We start from the raw sequence: 22,050 nt of genomic DNA on the forward strand, positions 1-22,050 counted from the left end.
GAGTAGCTCTCAAAAATTCAGGAACGTAAAGACGACCAGCAGGAGTAAATCTAGGAGCTTGATGTTGAAGCTGGTTTAACTGGGTAAATAAATCCTGTGTGAGGCCTGCCCGGATGACCGAAGATGGAAGTATTGGGGTAACAACAGGATTGTTATTGTGAACCGGAAGAAAGCTACGTGACAGGGCATCAGCTTTAGTATTCTTGGAACCAGGCCTGAAAGTGATTATAAATTTGAAACGAGTAAAAAATATTGCCCAACGTGCCTGCCGGGCATTAAGCCGTTTAGCTGATTCAATGTATTGCAGGTTCTTATGGTCAGTCAATACCGAAATAGTATGCTTTGCTCCTTCCAGCCAATGCCTCCACTCCTCAAAAGCCCACTTTACCGCCAGTAACTCCCGATTACCAACGTCATAATTGGATTCAGCGGAGGAGAATTTCCTGGACATAAAGGCACAAGGATGTAACTCCAGAGACTCCGGATCCTTTTGAGAAAGGGCGGCCCCCACTCCAACTTCTGAGGCATCAACCTCCACAACAAAGGGCAATTCCGGATTAGGATGTTTTAGGACTGGAGCTGAGACAAAGGCTTGTTTCAGGGCCCGGAAGGATAACTCTGCTTCATGCGACCAGTTGGTAGGATCCGCTCCTTTCTTTGTCAGAGCTACAATGGGAGCAACCAGGTCAGAAAAAGAATGAATGAACCTCCTATAATAATTCGCAAACCCTAAAAAGTGCTGAATTGCTTTTAAATTGGTGGGTTGCGCCCAATTAAGGATGGCCTGGAGCTTCTTGGGTTCCATCGAAAATCCCTGAGGGGAAATTATGTACCCTAAAAAAGATACTTCCGTGACGTGAAATTCACACTTCTCCAGCTTGGCATATAAATGATTCTCACGTAACTTTTGAAGAACCAGACGCACCTGGGTGATATGTTGTTCCATCGATTCAGAATAAATCAAGATGTCGTCTAAATAAACGACCACGAATTTCCCTAAGAAGTCACGGAGCACATCATTTATGAGATCTTGAAAAACTGCTGGATCATTAGACAGGCCGAACGGCATCACCAGGTATTCGTAGTGACCCGACTGAGTACTGAAAGCCGTCTTCCACTCATCTCCAGATTTAATTCGGATGAAGTTGTAAGCTCCTCTCAGGTCAATTTTAGAAAAAATCACAGCAGAACGTAACTGATCAAAGAGTACAGAAATCAACGGCAAAGGATAGGTGTTTTTAACTGAGATCTTATTCAGGGCTCTAAAATCTATGCATGGTCTAAGCGAGCCATCCTTCTTCTCCACAAAGAAAAAACCAGCACTTAAAGGGGATTTTGATGGTCTAATAAATCCTTTCTGTAAGCTCTCCTGAACATAGTCATTCATAGCCGAAGTTTCTGGCCCGGACAATGCATATAATCTCCCCTTTGGCAATGCGGCACCAGGAACTAGCTCAATAGCACAATCATAAGGCCGATGGGGAGGCAGAATGTCCGCATTGCCTTTGGAAAATACATCGGCAAACTCCTGGTATTCCCCAGGAATGAGTTCTGAAATGATAGCTGCGACTCTGACTGGAAACGAAATACACTCCTTAGCACAAAATGTACCCTATTGGGAAATCTCCCCGGACCACCAATCAATGGTGGGATTATGAAAGGCCAGCCAAGGGTGACCCAGAACAACTGGAACTGCTGGGCAATGTGTTAGATAGAATTCGATATTTTCGGAATGTAAGGCTCCTACTGTAAGTACTACGGGAGGTGTACGGTGGGTAATAACCCCATTGGAAAGCGGACTCCCATCTAAGCCATGCATGGTGACACACCTATCCAATGGTAACTGTGGAATGCCTAAGGCCTTAGCCCAAGTTAAATCCATAAAGTTTCCTGCAGCTCCACTGTCAACAAAAGCCGACACCAAAGAACTGAGGCTGTCAAAGGAAACCTTAACTGGGACTAAAAGAGAGTTAATCGAGGAGATAAGCTGCAGACCTAGGTGAACCCCCTCACAATTCACCTGGTCAAAGCGTTTCCCGACTTGTTCGGACAGTTACGAGCAAAATGTCCCTTACCACCACAGTACAAACAAAGACCGGAATTTTGCCTTCTGGTCCTTTCCTCAGGAGACAGCCGGGAGAGACCCATCTGCATGGGCTCCTCGACGTCTTCTGGAATGGAATAAACACAAGGACTTGACCTTACAGATGTTCCTCTTTCAGCTCTCCGCTCTCTGAGATGACGATCAATCTTAATAGAAAGCACCATGAGTTTATCGTGAGTCTCAGGAGCGGGGTACTGGAGGAGACTGTCTTTAAAAGACTCTGATAAGCCAAGGCGAAACTGACTGCGCAGGGCTGGGTCATTCCAGCCACAGTCGTTCGACCAATGGCGAAACTCAGTACAATAAACCTCTGCAGGATTTCTACCTTGTTTGAGAGCGCGCAGCTGACTTTCAGCGGACGCCTCTCTATCTGGGTCATCATACAAAAGCCCTAAAGATTTAAAGAAAGCATCTACTGACAACAACGCAGGATCCTCTGCTCTTAAACCGAATGCCCAGGTCTGAGGATCCCCCTGGAGTAAAGAAATAATAATCCCAACCCGCTGAGATTCAGTACCAGAGGAAGTAGGTCTTAAACGAAAATAAAGTTTACAGGATTCTTTAAAATTAAAAAATTCTTTTCTATCACCAGAAAAACGGTCAGGCAAATGCATCTTTGGTTCAGGGACTCCCCTTGGGGAGGCTCGCAAAAGATCTTCCTGCGACCTCACCCGAAGAGAAAGATCCTGAACCATCTGAGTAAGTTCTTGAATCTGATTGACTAAGAGCTGGCCAGGGTTTGGCCCTAAACCTGTCGGATTCATGAGGCCAAAAATTTTTAACAAAAACTGAATGAGAGGAAAAAATTAAAGCCCTGTTTAATTTTCATTTTTGGTATGGCCGGTAATAATGTTATGATTCCAGCACTCTGGTCTGAGGAGATCTTATTGCGAGGACCGGAGCACTGGAACGTAATGCTGGGGAAGGGAGCGGGAATGGAAAATAGCCCCTGGCGCCCTAACTCCGTTGTCTCGCCCGTGCGGTCAGAAATCCCCTGCGAGACTATGGTTGCTTGAGCCCATGGCAGCCGCGTTTGAAGGGCGGATTACGTCTGCCCAACTCCGATGCCCCCCCAGGTCTTAATGAGAGACAAAGGGAAATCCGAGACAGGGTGATAACAATGGGCCCTCTGACTAAACAACCAGGCCAGGGGCTACAAGCTAATAAAAACTAGAATATGTGCGGAAAAACCGCCAGGGAAAAGGACAACCAAAATATCCACTTGTCCACTTCTCCTACCCGGCACCGCCGAGTTCCAGAGAGGACTTCTGGAAGCGGAACCCTCCGCAAATGCTCCAAAGTCAAAATATGTAAAGATAAAGCGGCTGAGCCGCAACACACGGCAGAGCCGCAACTCACGAAACACCACTCGATATTCAAAGGTGATCAGTCAGGACTACTGGGGACCCAACGACTTCCTGGGATGAGATGACAACTCCCGGATACAGGACTTCTGAGGACAGGAATGACCGGATACAGCAGGACTGGAACAGACTCTCAGCAAACCAAAGCAGCATGCAGGAAGCTATTACCGGCATCTGTGAGAAGCACTGAGAAGGTATTTAGCAGGGAGTGCTCCAATCAGCTGTTCAGAGCCTGATTGGTATTAATGCCGTGCAGCTGCCTTGCTGCACGGCCAGAAGACAAGTGTGTGTGCGTGTGTAACTAGACTCTGCAACGGGGAACGCGGTCCGCCCGTGGCGTCCCCGTTGCTAGGGTCCGTGCGGCTCAGCGCGCCCGGCGTCTAGCGTTGCTAGGAAGCCGGCAGGTGAACGTACACGGCGTCCCTAGTTGCTAGGCGCCTGACCGCGTGGACATTGCGGACCCCGGCGCCTAACAATCACCCACTTCACCACTACATTAGCCATCTCGAGGCTTCCAGGCTGGAAGGCCAGGTGCTGTGTTGTGGAGTCAGGGCCTCCGGGATCTGTGCACGGCTGTGGCGGGGAGGCACTTCTGTGACATTACGTGCAGAGGAGGCTCCGGGGTTCAGAGAGTATGTGGCGCTGGGAGGGCTATGAAAACCTTCCGCTGCGTCGCTTTCATACACATCTATGCCGGCAGCCGCAGCAGCTTTTGTTCTACATGTGCCATGGCTAGGGAGTGGGGATTGCTGATGCCGGAGGGGACAGGCGGACTGGCAGCAGGACATAGGGGGTCATTCTGACCTGATCTTAGCTGTGTTAAATTTAGCCCAGCTATGGTCACTTACACTGGCATGCGGGGGGGGGGGGGGGGGGGGACCCAGCACAGGCGCCGGCGCATGTGCAGTTCTGACCTGTTCGCTGCACTGCAATGAATTGCAGTGAGCGATCAGGTCAGAATAACCCCCATAGGACGCTGCAGTAAAAGGATTTTTTTCCCCATATATACAACGCAGAGACTTGCTGCAGATGCAGTGGCATACTCTCCAGCTGTACCTTTTTGGCAGGTACAGTACCTTTTTTTTATGGTCTGTACGATTTCTGGCTCTCCAAACTTCCATTGAAAGTATAGGGAAAGGGGCGTGGCCACGCCTCTGTGTCAATGGCCATGCCCCTTTTCAAATTTGTAGCGATTTTATGTGTAAATTGTTGGAGCGTATGTTGCTGCAGATGCAGTGGGCCTATTTTGGGATGTGGAGCTGGAGCTGCAGCTCCATCAGCCCCACTGTTAATCCTGCTCTGAGAACACACAGCAGCCAAAGGACAGAGCCTCCCATTGGATGTAACCTGTGTGGGAGGGCAATTTTTAGGGCATATTATAGTCACCCCTCCTAAGAGCACTATAGCTCAGTATTGGCATAGAATTTCGCGGCAGTGAGCTATTCGGACCCTGTCCCGCTGTCCCACTCGCGGGCAGCAGTGTCCGCGGGCAGGGGGGGCAGTTGGGAGAGCCTTTGATTACCCGCTGATCACTGAATATATGCTGTGCGCATGCAGATGGCATGTATTCAGTGCTAGGAGGGGAGCGGGGGCTGCCCAGCTGCTCGGGGAGCGCTGGGCGCGCCCCAAAAGGCAGGAAAATGGCCCGTTTGATGAGGCCACGCCCACTTGAACGAGACCACGCCCATCACTGGCGAGGCCACGCCCCCTTTTCGATTCCCTTCTTCATCAACCCGAAAGTTGGGAGGTATGTCCTAGACAAGAGTTAGACTGACCCAGGTGTGCCACCTATATACATTTTTTAAAACATTTATTGTATGGACTAATAACAAAAATGCGTATATTTTATACATTATGAATTGAACTGTTTTTTTTTATTTTTTCAGACATAGTGGTACAACTTCTATTAGCGCAGTTCTATCTTTTATTTTGACTAATCTAAATGACAGCAGTGGCCAGAAAGCCTGTGGCAGTTAACAGTATATTTTTTAAATGCTGTAATTATCTGTTAAAATTATTTTCAACCTCAATGTAGGATTACGTTGTTATTGATCATCTGAGTGAAATCTACAGTGTATCTGTCTCTAACACACAGTGTGCAGCCATTTTGTGACACATTCTCATGAATATTGATAACCACAGGTAGCACACCAGGGGCAATATTTACCAATATTCGTGTTTGAGTCGGTTTGTGTAGTGTTTAAACTCGTTTTGTATCGGGTGCATTTTCATGCAACTTTTTGAATCCATATACGCAAAGTTACGAAGCAGTCGACTTTATGGTTTTCGTGTTTTCCGATGTCGATGCCAGTCGTTTTTTGGGGCACATTTACGGCCGTCATTGTCGTTTGCGTACGTGTTTTTGTTGTATTTGCTGTTTTTTTTCCTAAGTTAAACGCGGCAGGGTTTTTTTTTTCCCGCGGCCGCATTTTCACTTTCAGTTTCGATTTTCATCCCCGTTCGTGATTGGTTGTGTTTCAGATGGTAGGAGTGTCTGTGCGCAACCATATAAATACGCCCCAAACCGTCCGCACCTCGTGGGTTTAGTTAGTGGTGAGGAGGAGGGAGGTTGTGCTGTGGAGGTAGGTGAATTTGTGGTTTGAAGAGGAGTGGTGGTAACGATTTCTGAGTGTGGTATTGTGTTTGAAAGTCGTCTTGTCATTCTTGTTGTCTTGTATTTTGTGGTTTTGTCTTATTTTTAGTCCAAGTTATTTTTCTTTATAGTCCCTTGTCAGTGTGTGTGTGTGTGTGTGTGTGTGTGTGTGAGTTGTGTAGTGGTAGTGGAGGAGTGTGTTGTTTGTCTTTTTTTTTCCTGTGTTAACTGTTTAGACACACAATTATGTGTGACTCAGAGGTGGAGGGTGTGAGTGAGGGGGAGGAGGTTGGTCAGGTGGAGGAGGTGAGTGTTAGTGAGGTTAGTGAGGTGGAGGAGGTGGGTGTTAGGGTCTCCTGCCCTGTGCTGCCACGTCGTCATGGCAACCGGGAGACAAGTGCTAGCGGAGTAACCTGAGCGCAGCTGATACTCCGGTTCGGGTCTTTTGCTGTGCAGTGGTTATAGGCTCTGTGCATGGCAGGGGATCCGGTGCTGGTTTTTGTGCTCACAGTCTGTGAGGTCTGAGTGGGGCGTGGACAGCACCTGCTTTATAAGGCCTCTTTTCAGGGTAAGCAGATGCTGCTGAATCTTTGTTGGTTAGTCAGTTTCTGAAAGTTAGCCAGTACTGTGTAGCTTTGTATTTGTTTGTTGCTTACTGCAAATAGGCCTGGGGATTTGGTATTACACTCTGCCAATCCAGACCTAGCAGTAAGACTGGAGTCAGTCGTTTAGCTTGCTGGGGTTCTGTTACTACTCTGTGAACTTAGCAAGTTTGCGGCTGTATTCTAAGACTTGCCTGTCTAATCCTGTCTCACTGTGCTAGGTGTCAGGGGTCAGTTTAGTGGCAGTAAACCGAACCTGTGCACTGCAAGTGAGAATTAGGATTGTGGAGTATCTCCTTGTGTCTATCATTCCATCTCTGACCAAGGAGTTTACTGCCACACCCGTTGGTAACCCTTTAGGGTTTTGCTGTTGCCCTTAGCAACAGCATTTCGGGTTTTCTATGTATTAAAACACAACATCTTGCTTTTCACATCTGAGCAGTTCTAATACAAGGGAGATACCCAGTTCCTTAGCCTCTGGGCTTCTCTGTTCACGTTGTGTGTATTTTGTTACCCTACCACCTTCTGTGTACGTTATGTCATATTCCCTAGTCTGTCTGTGAGTCCATTTGTTTTGCATAACAGTTCAAACACCAGTACATTCCTGCAGGCACTGGAGTGCATAACAGTCCTGACACCAGTACTTTCCTGCAGGCACTGGTGTGCATAACATATTCAGCAGCCCAATACTCCTGTTGAAATTTTGTGGGAATATGGAGCATACCCCTCAAAATACGTTGCAACAGGTGGTTGATCAGGTGCAGGTCCTGACTCAAAAATGTAATGATTTGTCCATTAAAATGCACACCTCCCAGGCTGCTGGCGGAGCTCCCGCAGCAGCAGCACCTGCAGGAGTTAAGGAGCCGAAAGTAAATCTCCCGGATCGTTTTTCTGGAGATCGCTCGCAGTTCTTTTGTTTCAAGGAGAGCTGCAAGCTATACTTCCGGCTTAGGCCTCAGTCTTCTGGGTCGGAGATTCAGCGGGTGGGCATAGTGATTTCCTTGCTACAAGGAGACCCACAGGTCTGGGCATATGGGTTGCAGCCTGACTGTCCGTCGCTTAAAAGTGTTGATGCTTTTTTTACGGCACTGGGCATGTTGTATGATGACCCTGACAAGACGGCCTCAGCCGAGGCTCAGATTTCGATCCTTAAGCAAGGGCGAAGGCCAGTTGAGGTTTACTGTACGGAGTTTCGGAGGTTGGCCCATGATACCCAGTGGAATGACCCAGCCCTGAGACACCAGTACCGAAGAGGTCTTTCTAACCAGATAAAGGACCAACTGGTACAACATCCCTTGCCTGATAGCTTGGATCAGCTCATGCAGTTATCCATCCGGGTGGATAGACGGCTGAGAGAGCGTAGGCTTGAAAGGGAGACTGAGATTTCCTTCCTTCCCAAGGGAACCTCAGACTCTGAGGAATTTTCCGAGGAGCCTATGCAGATTGGGGCTACCCGCCTCTCCTCGCGTGAGAAGATGCGGAGGAGACAGCAGGGGTTGTGTTTGTACTGTGGGAATAAAGGTCATGTGGTAGTATCATGCCCAGAAAAGCCGGAAAACTTCAGGGCCTGAGGGTGATGGGAAATATCCTGTCAGGCCAGAAGTCAGAATTTCCCAAGAAGACTTTTATCATTCCGGTGACCTTGAAGATCCTCGGTCAAACTGTCAAGACTGAGGCCTTTGTGGACAGTGGGGCGACGGGGTTTTTATGGACCGCCAATTCGCCCTGAAACACTCTGTTCCCTTAGTACCCTTGGCATCGGAAATTGAGATTTGTGGGTTAAACGGGGAACCATTATCCCAAGGTAAAATTACCTCTTGCACTAGCCAGATTTCTTTGTTTATTGGAGCCACACACTCTGAAAAATTGTCCTTTTATGTGACTGTCTGTACTTTTGCCCCATTGGTGTTGGGGTTACCCTGGTTAAGGGCCCACAATCCTCAATTTGACTGGGTCTCTGGGGAGATTCTTAGTTGGAGTACTGATTGTTTCAGGAGTTGCTTGAGCCTTCCAGTCAGGTTCTCGCAGCTAAGTTTGCCAGGATTGCCAGGGTGTTATGCAGATTTTGCGGACGTGTTCTCCAAAAAAGTTGCAGAGGTACTACCTCCCCATCGCTCCTATGACTGTGCCATTGATTTGTTGCCAAATGCTAAGCTTCCCAAGAGCAGGTTGTACTCCCTGTCACGTCCTGAGACTCAGGCTATGGCAGAGTACATTCAGGAGAACTTGGCTAAGGGATTTATCAGACCTTCACAGTCTCCAGTTGGGTCGGGGTTCTTCTTCGTGGGTAAAAAGGACGGTTCGTTGCGACCCTGCATCGACTTCAGGGAATTGAACCGTATCACGATTAAAAACTCATACCCACTGCCTCTCATTTCGGTCTTGTTTGACCAGCTTCGTACTGCCACCATTTTTTCTAAGATTGACCTACGCGGTGCGTACAATCTAATCCGAATAAGAGAGGGGGATGAATGGAAGACTGCCTTTAATACCCACTCGGGGCATTATGAATATTTGGTGATGCCTTTTGGGCTCTGTAATCCCCCGGCAGTCTTCCAGGATTTCATGAATGATGTGCTCAGGGAATATTTGGATAGATTCTTAGTTGTATACTTAGATGACATCCTAATCTTCTCCCATTCCCTGGAGGAACATCGGAAGCATGTACGCTTAGTTCTCCAGAAACTCAGAGACCACCGGCTTGGGGCGAAGCTGGAGAAGTGCGAATTTGAAGTTCAGCAAATCGCATTTCTAGGATATATTATCTCCCCAGAAGGTTTCCAAATGGAGGGTTCCAAGGTACAGGCAGTCCTGGATTGGGTGCAGCCCACTAGTTTGAAGGCGCTTCAGCGTTTCCTGGGCTTTGCGAATTTTTATAGACGATTTATCGCTGGATTTTCGTCTATAGTGGCGCCCTTGGTGGCACTCACTAAGAAAGGGGCGGATGTTGCTCACTGGTCTTGTGAGGCTAAAGCGGCTTTTGCCCGTCTCAAAAGGGCATTTGTTTCGGCCAAGGTGCTGCGACACCCAGATCCAGAGCGTCCTTTTGTGGTGGAGGTGGATGCCTCTGAGATGGGTATTGGGGCAGTGCTTTCTCAGATGGGAGTGTCAGATAATCGCCTTCATCCCTGTGCTTACTTTTCCCGTAAATTTTCGCCTGCCGAGATGAATTATGACGTGGGTAACCGGGAATTGTTGGCTATTAAGGATGCACTCGAGGAGTGGAGACACTGGCTTGAGGGGGCTAAGTTTGTGGTCTCAATTCTCACTGACCATAAGAATCTGGCATATTTAGAGTCAGCGAAGCGTCTCAATGCCAGGCAGGCACGATGGGCTTTGTTTTTTGCTCGCTTTAATTTTTTGATAACATATCGCCCTGGGTCAAAAAACATCAAGGCTGATGCGCTCTCGCGGAGTTTTGCTCCAATCCAGGAGACCACCGAGGAGCCGTTGCCCATTGTTTCCCCATCATGTATTAAAGTGGGCATTACCCAGGACCTCTTATCATTAGTCCTTAGAGCACAGGAGCAGGCTCCTCCAGACCTTCCGGTAGGTCTTTTGTTTGTGCCTCCTAGGTTAAGACAGCGAGTGTTCCTGGAATTCCATGCCAAGAAGTCTGCAGGTCACCCGGGTATTGCCAGAACTCGGGAGTTGCTATCTAGGGCGGTGTGGTGGCCCTCGGTGGCTAAGGATGTGGATCAGTGGGTTCGGGCATGTGACATCTGTGCCCGAAATAAGACTCCTAGAGGGGTTCCTGTTGGCCCACTACATCCACTCTCTATCCCATCTAAGCCATGGACCCACATTTCAATGGATTTTGTGGTGGACTTGCCCAAATCCTCGGGGATGACAGCCATCTGGGTTGTCGTTGACAGGTTTTCGAAGATGGCGCACTTCGTTCCACTGGTTGGGCTGCCATCGGCCAGACGCCTGTCTGAATTATTTATGCTGCATGTTGTGCGTCTCCACGGGTTGCCACTTGATGTGGTCTCTGACCGCGGATCCCAGTTTGTGGCCAAATTCTGGAGGGCATTTTGTTCCGATCTCCAGATTTCTGTCAGCTTGTCGTCGGGCTACCATCCGCAGTCTAATGGGCAGACTGAAAGGGTGAACCAGTCCTTGGAGCAGTTCCTCAGGTGTTATGTCTCCAAGTGTCAGACTGACTGGGTTGCTCATCTGTCCATGGCGGAGTTTGCCTATAACAACGCGGCTCACTCTGCTACAGGGATCTCTCCCTTCCTTTGTGTGTATGGGCATCATCCTAAGGCCAATTCTTTTGACCCCCTGGACTCCACGCCTGGTGGTTCCTCTGTGGTTTCGGTCCTTAGAGGTATTTGGCGGAAAGTGAAGAAAGCCCTTGTGTCTGTGTCATTAGTGACCAAAAGGGTTTTTGATAAGCGGAAAAGACCCTGCAGCTTCAAATTAGGAGACTTCGTCTGGTTGTCTACCAAGAATTTGAAGTTGAGACAGCCATCTCATAAGTTAGGCCCCCGGTTCATCGGCCCTTATAAGATCACCAGGGTTATCAATCCGGTGGCATTTCAGTTAGATCTGCCCCGTTCTTTGGGTATCAATAAAACATTTCATTGTTCCCTTTTAAAACGGGCGATTAGTAATCCTTCTTCCAGTGGAAGACCTTCCCCTCTTCTGATACGTGGCCAGAGGGAGTTTGTTGTTGAAAGGATTCTTGACTCCAAGGTGGTTCGGGGTCGGCTGTCATTTTTGGTGCACTGGAAGGGGTATGGCCCGGAGGAGCGGTCGTGGGAGCGCAGTTGTGATCTTCATGCCCCCAGACTGATACGCTCTTTCTTCTCGCAGTTCCCCGATAAACCCGGTGGTAGGGGTTCTTTGACCCCTCGTCAGAGGGGGGGTACTGTTAGGGTCTCCTGCCCTGTGCTGCCACGTCGTCATGGCAACCGGGAGACAAGTGCTAGCGGAGTAACCTGAGCGCAGCTGATACTCCGGTTCGGGTCTTTTGCTGTGCAGTGGTTATAGGCTCTGTGCATGGCAGGGGATCCGGTGCTGGTTTTTGTGCTCACAGTCTGTGAGGTCTGAGTGGGGCGTGGACAGCACCTGCTTTATAAGGCCTCTTTTCAGGGTAAGCAGATGCTGCTGAATCTTTGTTGGTTAGTCAGTTTCTGAAAGTTAGCCAGTACTGTGTAGCTTTGTATTTGTTTGTTGCTTACTGCAAATAGGCCTGGGGATTTGGTATTACACTCTGCCAATCCAGACCTAGCAGTAAGACTGGAGTCAGTCGTTTAGCTTGCTGGGGTTCTGTTACTACTCTGTGAACTTAGCAAGTTTGCGGCTGTATTCTAAGACTTGCCTGTCTAATCCTGTCTCACTGTGCTAGGTGTCAGGGGTCAGTTTAGTGGCAGTAAACCGAACCTGTGCACTGCAAGTGAGAATTAGGATTGTGGAGTATCTCCTTGTGTCTATCATTCCATCTCTGACCAAGGAGTTTACTGCCACACCCGTTGGTAACCCTTTAGGGTTTTGCTGTTGCCCTTAGCAACAGCATTTCGGGTTTTCTATGTATTAAAACACAACATCTTGCTTTTCACATCTTAGCAGTTCTAATACAAGGGAGATACCCAGTTCCTTAGCCTCTGGGCTTCTCTGTTCACGTTGTGTGTATTTTGTTACCCTACCACCTTCTGTGTACGTTATGTCATATTCCCTAGTCTGTCTGTGAGTCCATTTGTTTTGCATAACAGTTCAAACACCAGTACATTCCTGCAGGCACTGGAGTGCATAACAGTCCTGACACCAGTACTTTCCTGCAGGCACTGGTGTGCATAACAGTGGGTGAGGTTGCTGCAGCAGCCTCAAGTGATAGTGACAGTCAGAGTGCTCCGCAGCCAAGCACCACTACTAAGACTGGGCGGAATGTTAAGTTTAGTTTTGCAGAAAATGTGGCATTGGTGCGTGAGCTGATGAAGTATCAGAGGCAGCTATTTGGCCCTGAGTCCGCCAAGGTGCCAACACGGAGGAAGATGGTGTTGTGAGCGAAAGTAGTTGCTGCTGTCAATAGTGAGGGGGTGGTCAAGCGGACGGAGGACACGTGCCGCAAACGGTACTATGACATAAAGCGACGTGTCAAGTCCAAAATGGCCAAGGAGGCCAAGTCGGCTCGGAAAACCGGTGGTGGGCAGCCCTATATTGCAAGTTATCTAGAGTATGAGAAGCCCATGCGGAGTGTAATACCTCCAGAAGTTGTCTCTGCAACCCATGTCCGGGATTCAGATAGGCCCAGGAAGAATGGTGAGCATGTGTATTTGCATTTACATTCTTTTTTTTTTTTGTAATGTGTGTCATGTGACGTTGCATATTACTCCCATCTTCAAGTGTGTGTCAGCAAATACATTGTTTTGGTTAATGTTTTATATAAAAGCCAATGTAACATCTTACTTTATTGTATGTCATGTGTTTTTCAGACAGATATTTTGCATGTGTAGTTTGGACTTGGTGTATCTCTGAATTGTCCTGCAATAATGTTTTCCTTTTGGGCGTTTTTTTTTTCTTAAATTGTGACTATGTTTTATATTTAAGTGATCCATGTGCAATTTTTTTTAAAAAGTGGTTGTCATGTTAGAGGCTGGAGTACTGGAAAGTGGTTTGGAAACCACTTACATGTGTAATGTCATCTTTAGATAATGTTAATTATTTAATTTAAAAAACAATATTTTTTTTTCTGCTTGTATTTGTACCGTGACACCACACTGCAGTGTAATTTTTTTTATAAATTGCTGCATTTTGTTTTTGCTCATATAGTGGTAATGTGTCTTTGGAGTGCCACATCACAGAGCAATTTATATATTGCATCTGTAATATTTTTCCTTCCAATACAAAATGAAGTTGTGTGTGGTTTTTTTTTTTAAATCTTTTCTTGAACTTGTGGCCTATGTCAGTGTCCTGTACATGTTTTCCTGTGTTGATGTTGCCATAGTGCATATGTGTTTTGGTCATTGTTTTTTTTTTTTTTTTCAATTTTTTATTTCTGGTCCTTATGTTTGTTTTAAATAAAAACCAAGCATTTCTAAAAGAATAAATGTTTATAAGCATAATGGGTGGATGTATACACAATAGCATGATTTTTTTATATAATTCATTTTATACAGTGTCTGAAAAAAGCAGTACTACTCGTCGGCCAGTAACTCCTATCACATCTGATGATGATGACGCTGCGGAAGTAGGTAAAGTGTCCATTGTAGTATAGGGTATGCTTGTAAAGGAATGGGCATAACAAAATTGCACTTTCATTAAAAGGTCCATCAAAAGAAGTATGGAGCAGCAGAAGTGGCACTTCTGTAAGACATCACCACAAAAAACCTGTGGCCGAAAAGAAAGCAAGGTCGTATGTCCTGGCACAAACACAGCAGGCTACCCCGCCACAAAGATTATCGTCCATATGTTCTGTACTCCCACTCCAAATTTTGGACACACCTCCAAGACGTCATCCACACTCCCCTCATCTTGATTGTGAGTATAAAACTGAAAAAAAATGTGTAAAATGTCAGAACATAATCAAAATCAGTCATAACCGCATTAAGTCAAAACACATCCAAAACTAAAATACTTACCTCAGTAAGTAAAAGCTGAAATGGAATCCAAGCTAAATGGCCTTGTCCACATCCAGTAAAGATATGTATGTCCACTTGAGCCATACAGTATGACATTGGGTGTAAGATGCTTCAACAAAAAAGCATGTTGGTTTGTTTGCAAAAAGTAAGGTTGTTTTTCCAAAATTCACATGTGTGCTTGAGGTAACATTGCAAAATACATATAAAAACATTACTATGTTTGTTTGAACAAAGCTATAAGGTAACACATTATGTATTCCAATGTTTTTTTTTTATGGCGGAGTATGTGTGAGCTACAATAAAACTAAAGTGTTTGCTTTCACAATTAAGTAACCAGACACATTTGCCTCAAACAGGCATATGTATGTATTTAAGCTATGAGTGATGATGTTGCTAGCCAGAATAGTTGAAAGCAACAGTGAATGACATGTGTTCCATGTGTAGTGATTTTTTTAACATTTCACAAACATATGGATAGCTAACGGAGATTTGTTTAACATTTCAGATTCGAGTCCTGGGAACAGCATCCCTCCGCAACAACACCAACACAGTGACATGGAGGAGACAAACATCTTAGAAATGCAGTAATTAATGCAAGGAATGAGCCCCCAGCACCTGTGAGTACACCACCACAGCAAAGCACCACCACCACCACCACCACCACCACCACCACAACACAGCCCAACAACACCAGGAACACAAGGCCCTGACCAGGTGTTTTGGACTATTTGGGCTAGACAGCAGGCCACTAATGAAGATTGCCTGCGTAAGCAGACACAAATGTTTGCAAGCCTACCATCTCACCCCAGAAGAATATCAAGAAATCTGAGTAGACAAAATGAACAAACAACCAGAATAGGCAATACCATGGAACTCGTGCGTACAGACATTACACAGGTCATGGGCAACTTACAGCGCATAATGGAAGAACAGCACAGACAACAGCAAAGTTATATGAGCATTTTTCAAAACAATCAAAAGATTAATGAAAGTTTATTCCGAATAGTAGATAATCAAAATGCTGCTACACGTGAACTCAATGCCACCCTCACTAACCTGAATGAAACACTCAGATGCATGCACCAACAGCAAACAAGCAGCAGTTCTGGTACGACTACTCCAAATATCACGCCAGTCTCATCACCACCAAGACGGTCCACCAGAGCACGACAACATGACAGTGCTAAAGGCAAAGTGCAGGACAAGCAGCCACCTAAAAAAACGTGAAAAAAAACAAGTTAGACATTTGTGATAAGTAACTCAAAATAGTTAGCAAGTGTTTTTGTTGCTAAAAAAATATAACACTTAGCTCCTTGACCCTTATTTCAACATCAGTAATTATAAGTGGGCCAAAAAAAAACATAAATTTAGTACGCACATTTATTCATTAACATTTTTTTTTGTATTGGAGGAGGGAAATGTTGATGGAGCCACACATACATGTTAGCAGGAAGTAAACTGACCACTTGATTTTTTTCTAATCATTACTCTTTCTAGATTCCAATCATTCTCTTTGCCTGCAGATACAATAATTGCCAGCCAGGCAGAATGTCTTTAGCAGGAAGTAAACTGACCACTTGATTTTTTTCTAATCATTACTCTTTCTAGATTCCAATCATTCTCTTTGCCTGCAGATACAATAATTGCCAGCCAGACAGAATGTCTTTAGCAGGAAGTAAACTGACCACTTGATTTTTTTCTAATCATTACTTTTTCTAGATTCCAATCATTCTCTTTGCCTGCAGACAATCCAAATTACAATGTTAGTGATACATATCTTAGCTATCTTATCTATACAACATTACAAGAAGAACACCGAAGACAAAAAATGTACAGATGGCGCTTCAAATCAAAGGTGCTGCAGTCCTCCAACCGGGATGGTCACCACTGTCCCAAGAGAGTTCAGTTAATGTTCTAAGGTTTTGTTGGGGTGCGCTCCCTGGGTCACTAAGGGCAATGTCCTCAGTCCAGACAGAAAATGTTCGTGTCTATTGAAGAGCTCTCTATTCAGCAACAGTTCCCCGCTCCAATTTCAATGGTGTTCCCAAAATAGAAAGAGAGCAATATATAGTGAAGTACAGTATGACTAAAGTCCCTTCACATAAGGTGATAAATCCAATCACACAGGGTTAATAAGTGAAAAGGAAAAGGGGGTCAGGAACTGGAATCCACCATAAAATGGCCAGCCTACGTACCGGAGTTCGTGGGGTGTCAGTAGCGCCCACCCGTATATGCTTATTGTGTCACTTTCTTTGATCTACGGTGGTACACGGCTCGTCACCTTCCAATTACTCCACCACTTCACCACTCCACATGGGAGTGAGATACCCATAATTAGGAGGAAATGACGATATATAGTGAAGTATTGTTTTTTCAATGTGCAGCAACAGTCAATCGCTTCCTTCTGGCTCCTGTGGGTCCCTCCAACTAATCACCAGAAGGAAGCGATTGACTGTTGCTGCAGAATCCCGGGGAACAGCATTTAAAGCGCTTTTGGGTGGACATTTTCTTGACACCCCAGCATTTCTGGTACGTGGGCTCACCAATTTGTGGTGGATCTTAGTGTTTGATTATGAATTTTATTCTGTTAACTCGCACATCCAGGTTGTGCTTTTAAATGTACATGTCTTGTGCTGCACTTTAAATAAATTATTCTTGCACATTGAAAAAACAATACTTCACTATATATCGTCATTTCCTCCTAATTTTGGGTATCTCACTCCCATGTGGAGTGGTGAAGTGGTGGAGTAATTGGAAGGTGACGAGCCGTGTACCACCGTAGATCAAAGAAAGTGACACAATAAGCGTATACGGGTGGGCGCTACTGACACCCCACGAACTCCGGTACGTAGGCTGGCCATTTTATGGTGGATTCCAGTTCCTGACCCCCTTTTCCTTTTCACTTATTAACCCTGTGTGATTGGATTTATAACCTTATGTGAATGGACTTTAGTCATACTGTACTTCACTATATATTGCTCTCTTTCTATTTTGGGAACACCATTGAAATTGGAGCGGGGAACTGTTGCTGAATAGAGAGCTCTTCAATAGACACGAACATTTTCTGTCTGGACTGAGGACATTGCCCTTAGTGACCCAGGGAGCGCACCCCAACAAAACCTTAGAACATTACAAGAAGAACACAATTGAGTTACGTAAAAAGCTTGTAATATGTTGCCTTTGTTTTGTTTGAAAAACATTGTCCAAATGAATGTCAGTATTGTTGGGACATGTTTGTGTGTGTAAAAAATTATTAAGCATGTTTTTACACATGATGCTGAAACAAACAAATATGTACTTTTACAACAGAAAACAAAAACTGTGTATAATAATGTATATGTGTGGCTAACTGTGTATTTACTTACACATCATCAAGTTTACAGCATCAAACATTAGGAAATACATTATTCCTGATTACAGTAAGTTTGTGAGTCTTAAATATGATGGTGCATCACACATAGGGACACATGTATTCCTCAAGGCTAACATATTATATGTTGAGGAGTGTTTTTTGGGAACACAGGTTCTCAAACTCGGCCCTCAGGAACCCACACAGTGCATGTTTTGCAGGTCTCCTCACAGAATCACAAGTGACATAATTAGCTCCACCTGTCAACCTTTTAACATATGTCTGTGAGTAATTCATACACCTGTGCTTCTACTGGGTTATGAGAAAAACATGCACTGTGTGTGGTCCTGAGGGCCGAGTTTGTGAACCTGTGCATTAGGACGTTACACACAATGATAAAGTGAAATACTAAATGGATGATGTGGGCTTGTAATAAATTAGCACTGCAAGTTTACGATCACTTATCCAGACTTAATGCATGCCACTCATAATCTGTTGTTTTGAGATTACAAATACACACAATACACATGCGACATTTGTTTTTCATATAGCGAGGGTATGTTAATATGTGTCAAGGAGACAGACACATTCTGAGTAATGGATTTTGGTAAAAAAGGCAAAACATCTATTTATGAATACACAACAAATGAAATAAGCAAACCAAGCTTACCTTAGAAATAGCGATTGATGATCTGTTGCCTAACCTGCCTCCCTACATCAGTACTCCAAGTATCACCAGATGTCTCTAATTCCTCTGCTTGCTGGCTGCTTTCTTCCTCCTCCTCCTCCTCCTCCTCCTCAACATGTGGCAGATGTTGTTGCAAACACATGTTATGAAGAAAGCAGCAGCAGAACACAATTTGAGTCACCTTGGAGGGACTATACAACAAAAGGCCACCAGACTTATCCAGACACCGAAACCTAGATTTCAGCACACCAAAACATCTTTCTATCACATTCCACGTGGACTTATGTGCATTATTGTAATTGTGTTCAGCAGGGGTATCAGGTCGGGACAATGGAGTTAGAAGCCAAGAGAAACAGCCATATCCTCCATCACCTAAAAGACAGATATAGTAATGTGATTCATGTTAAGATACAGCAACACATAAGTAACACACTGTGGGGCAGATGTATTAACCTGTAGAAGGCATAAGGAAGTGAAAAACCAGTGATATGTGCAAGGTAATAAAGGCAGCAGACAATCTGTTCCTAAATGTTAATTTACATATTGGAGCAGATTGGCTGGTGCCTTTATCACCTTGCACAGATCACTGGTTTCTCACTTACTTATGCCTTCTACAGGTTAATACATCGGCACCTGTATTTGGACAAAGTATACGCAGGCCTACACATATCAAATTACATACCCAGCAGCCATCCATCTGGCATTTGTCCGTCCTCAAACTTATCAAAGAGGGATGACTGACTGAGGATGAAGGAGTCATGGCAGCCCCCAGGGTAACCAGCAACAACACTCATTATTTTGAGATTTGCATCACAAACCACCTGCACATTTGTGGAGTGTTCGAAATGGCGGTTTGTATATATGTGCTGCCTGCCCCTAGGTGGTCTCAGCTGAATGTGTGTGCAATCTATGGCTCCAAGCACATTGGGCATGCCAGCCAGCTCATAGAAATCTACCCTGATGGCATGCCATTGAGACTCCAGGGTAGGGAAGCAGATTGAGGCCTCGATGTGGGGCTGCAAAACAGCCAACACCTGTGTGAACATTTTAAAGAACAATAAACATGAGATTTTAGGACAGAACTGTCCACCGAGAAATTAAAACAAACACAAAACAGAAGAGGTCGTTAGGTATACATCACCTGTGTTAAGATTCTTGAAAATGAGGGCTGTGAGATTCCTATGACATCCCCAGACACAGCCTGAAAGCTGCCAGTAGCCATAAAGTGCAACACAGCCAGGAGTTTGTGCAGGCCTGAGACAGGGCGAGAGCGTGCTGTCTCAGGGTCTAGGCCCAGTTTGACAAGGTCATACAGAAGGAAAATGTTGTTACGATTTAGACGGAACATCTGTATGACCTGATCATCGGACAATGCGTTCAAGTTTAAACGCCCCCTAAAAAAACGAGGCCTGCGCAGCCTCCGCGGAACCTGTACAACCTGCTGACCATGTTCAGTTTCTTGGCCCTGGGTACTTACAGGCTGATGTCTGAGTCTGAGGAATCCCACAGCACACAAAAGATCACTGGCCCACAGTCCTGCTGCCATTTCTGAGTGTAGGTGTATTGAAATGGGCCTAACATCCTTTTATAGGCATCCTAATTCAGGTGTGAGTGATTTTTTATTTGCAACACATGTAAACACGACTGAAAAAAGCAGGTCTATTTTTTTGCCGCTTTTTTTAACGAATCGCAAAAAAATACGACCACATTTGAGCACTCAGAGACTAACACCCAAATACAAATGAATAGTGAATTCCCGTATTCTATGAAATAACAGCCGCGTTTGACCGATGGTCTATTCATTCGTATTTCGGAACGTTGTCATTCAAACCATTACGAATAGACCAGACACTGCCGAGATTGGTGCTTAGTGAATTCCCGGATTGGGACTTAGAAAAAAACCCACAAATCGGCCAAACTCGGATTTTTAGTAAATACTGGCCCATGAGTGGCTGCCCCCAGTATGAATGAGTGAGAGCTATGCTATATATTTTATGTACCTCTAATAGAAAGGTGGTGGCCTTATTTGTGGAGGCGCTAATAATACACACTGTAAGGAGATGTTTATTTTGTGCTCAGGGTGGTTGTTGGGGATAATTTGCTGTTCTACATCAGAGAAAAGCAGCCTGTGAATCTCCAACTGAACTATAACTCCCAGGATCCATGCTATTTGCCGGGCCTGCTGGAAGTTGTTTGTTAACAATGGATGGAGTGCCTCAGCGAGCTTTACACACAGTATGTACCATGTTGTAAATATGTATGTTTTCGAACAATATACACAACTAATTTGTGTATTAATTAATTAATTAGAAAAGGAGGTGGATAATCTGCGCACGGAGGAGGTGTCACTTCTACTGTTCGAGGCGTGCTGCTCTTTCCGATGGGTGTCCCGACCCACTCAATTTCTAAATACACACAAAGTGGATAAATCCACGGGTGAACCGTGCTCAGCCTCCCTGTTGATAGTGTGTGTGTGTATTCAATGGTCAGAATATAAATTGGGGGCGTGAGGCTGAAGGAAGCACGCCGGTACGGAGGACTTAATACCTTAATTCTGACCAAAGCCTGCACTGCACTCTGCTCTCTGTGAATATTCACCAAATCCTGCATGTCATAGAAACAGCTTACTAGCACAGACGAGCGGGACGCCGCAGTCTGCACTATTTTAAAGAATCTTGGACATTGATTTTTTTCAATTTTTAATTTTTTTCCCCTCTGTGTTTTTCTTGCACGAACTTTTACTTGGTTTAAAGACCTAGGACATCTTGCTGCCCCTTACTGCATTGAGGCTAATCCAGTGCCCCAAGCACCCCTTGGACGCTTGAACTCATTCAGTATTGATGTTTGAAAGATGCTTTTGCAGTAAACCTATATAGTTCATTAAAGTAATTAGCACCGTTTACACTCACTTGTACAGTCATTTCAGCAAGTTTAGCAATTCATTTATATTTATATTCTAATTAATTAATTAACTAACTAGATCAGGGGCCCAAGGGAGGTCGAGTATGTATATAGTGGAAGGAAAGATTGATTAGTAATTTCATTTAATTTGTTTGATTATAAAAATGTAAATTAATCAATGGGGGCATTGGTAACGGTCTTTATTGCATAGACAACAATTTTTATTGGTTATTGCACTAATCCTACTTTTACTTTTTCTTTGATTTTACATATCCTGACATAAGCCGTCTGTGCCCTTGGGCATCGGCCTTAGCAGATGACATTGACAGACTTGTGGCAGCAGCCTCAGCACAAGTATAAGATTCATGTTCTCCTCTCAATTGTTCATCCTCCATTTCTATCAACAAATACAAAGTGGGGTATAGCACACACCACAATTTGTACCAAAAATGAACCACCTCCAGTAACACACAGTATGTAACATGAATGAGTCACAAAGAAATGAATAATGCACTGAGGTCCATTTCAGCTACAGGGTTTTGTTTTATTAGGTTCTATTTATTATTAACACTGGGGCAGAGCCCCTGGATGGAGGGACAGAGCTCCCTGGGATTGATAGACACAGCTGCCCCTTGTCAGACACACCAGCCCCTGGATATACAGTATACTGTGGTACAATACAAAAAAAAAGAATGTTCATTTGTTTTAATTTTTTAATTAATTTTTTATAACAATACGGACAGAGCACCCCGGAATGGATGGAGCAGCCCTGGATGGATAGACACCCTGTCAGACACACCAGCCCCTGGATGTACAGTATACTGTACAAGGGTACAGCACAAAAAAAATGTACCTTATTTTATTTT

The sequence above is a fragment of the Pseudophryne corroboree genome, chromosome 12 (genome assembly GCF_028390025.1).
Source record: "Pseudophryne corroboree isolate aPseCor3 chromosome 12, aPseCor3.hap2, whole genome shotgun sequence".
NCBI classification, from domain to species: Eukaryota; Metazoa; Chordata; class Amphibia; order Anura; family Myobatrachidae; genus Pseudophryne; species Pseudophryne corroboree.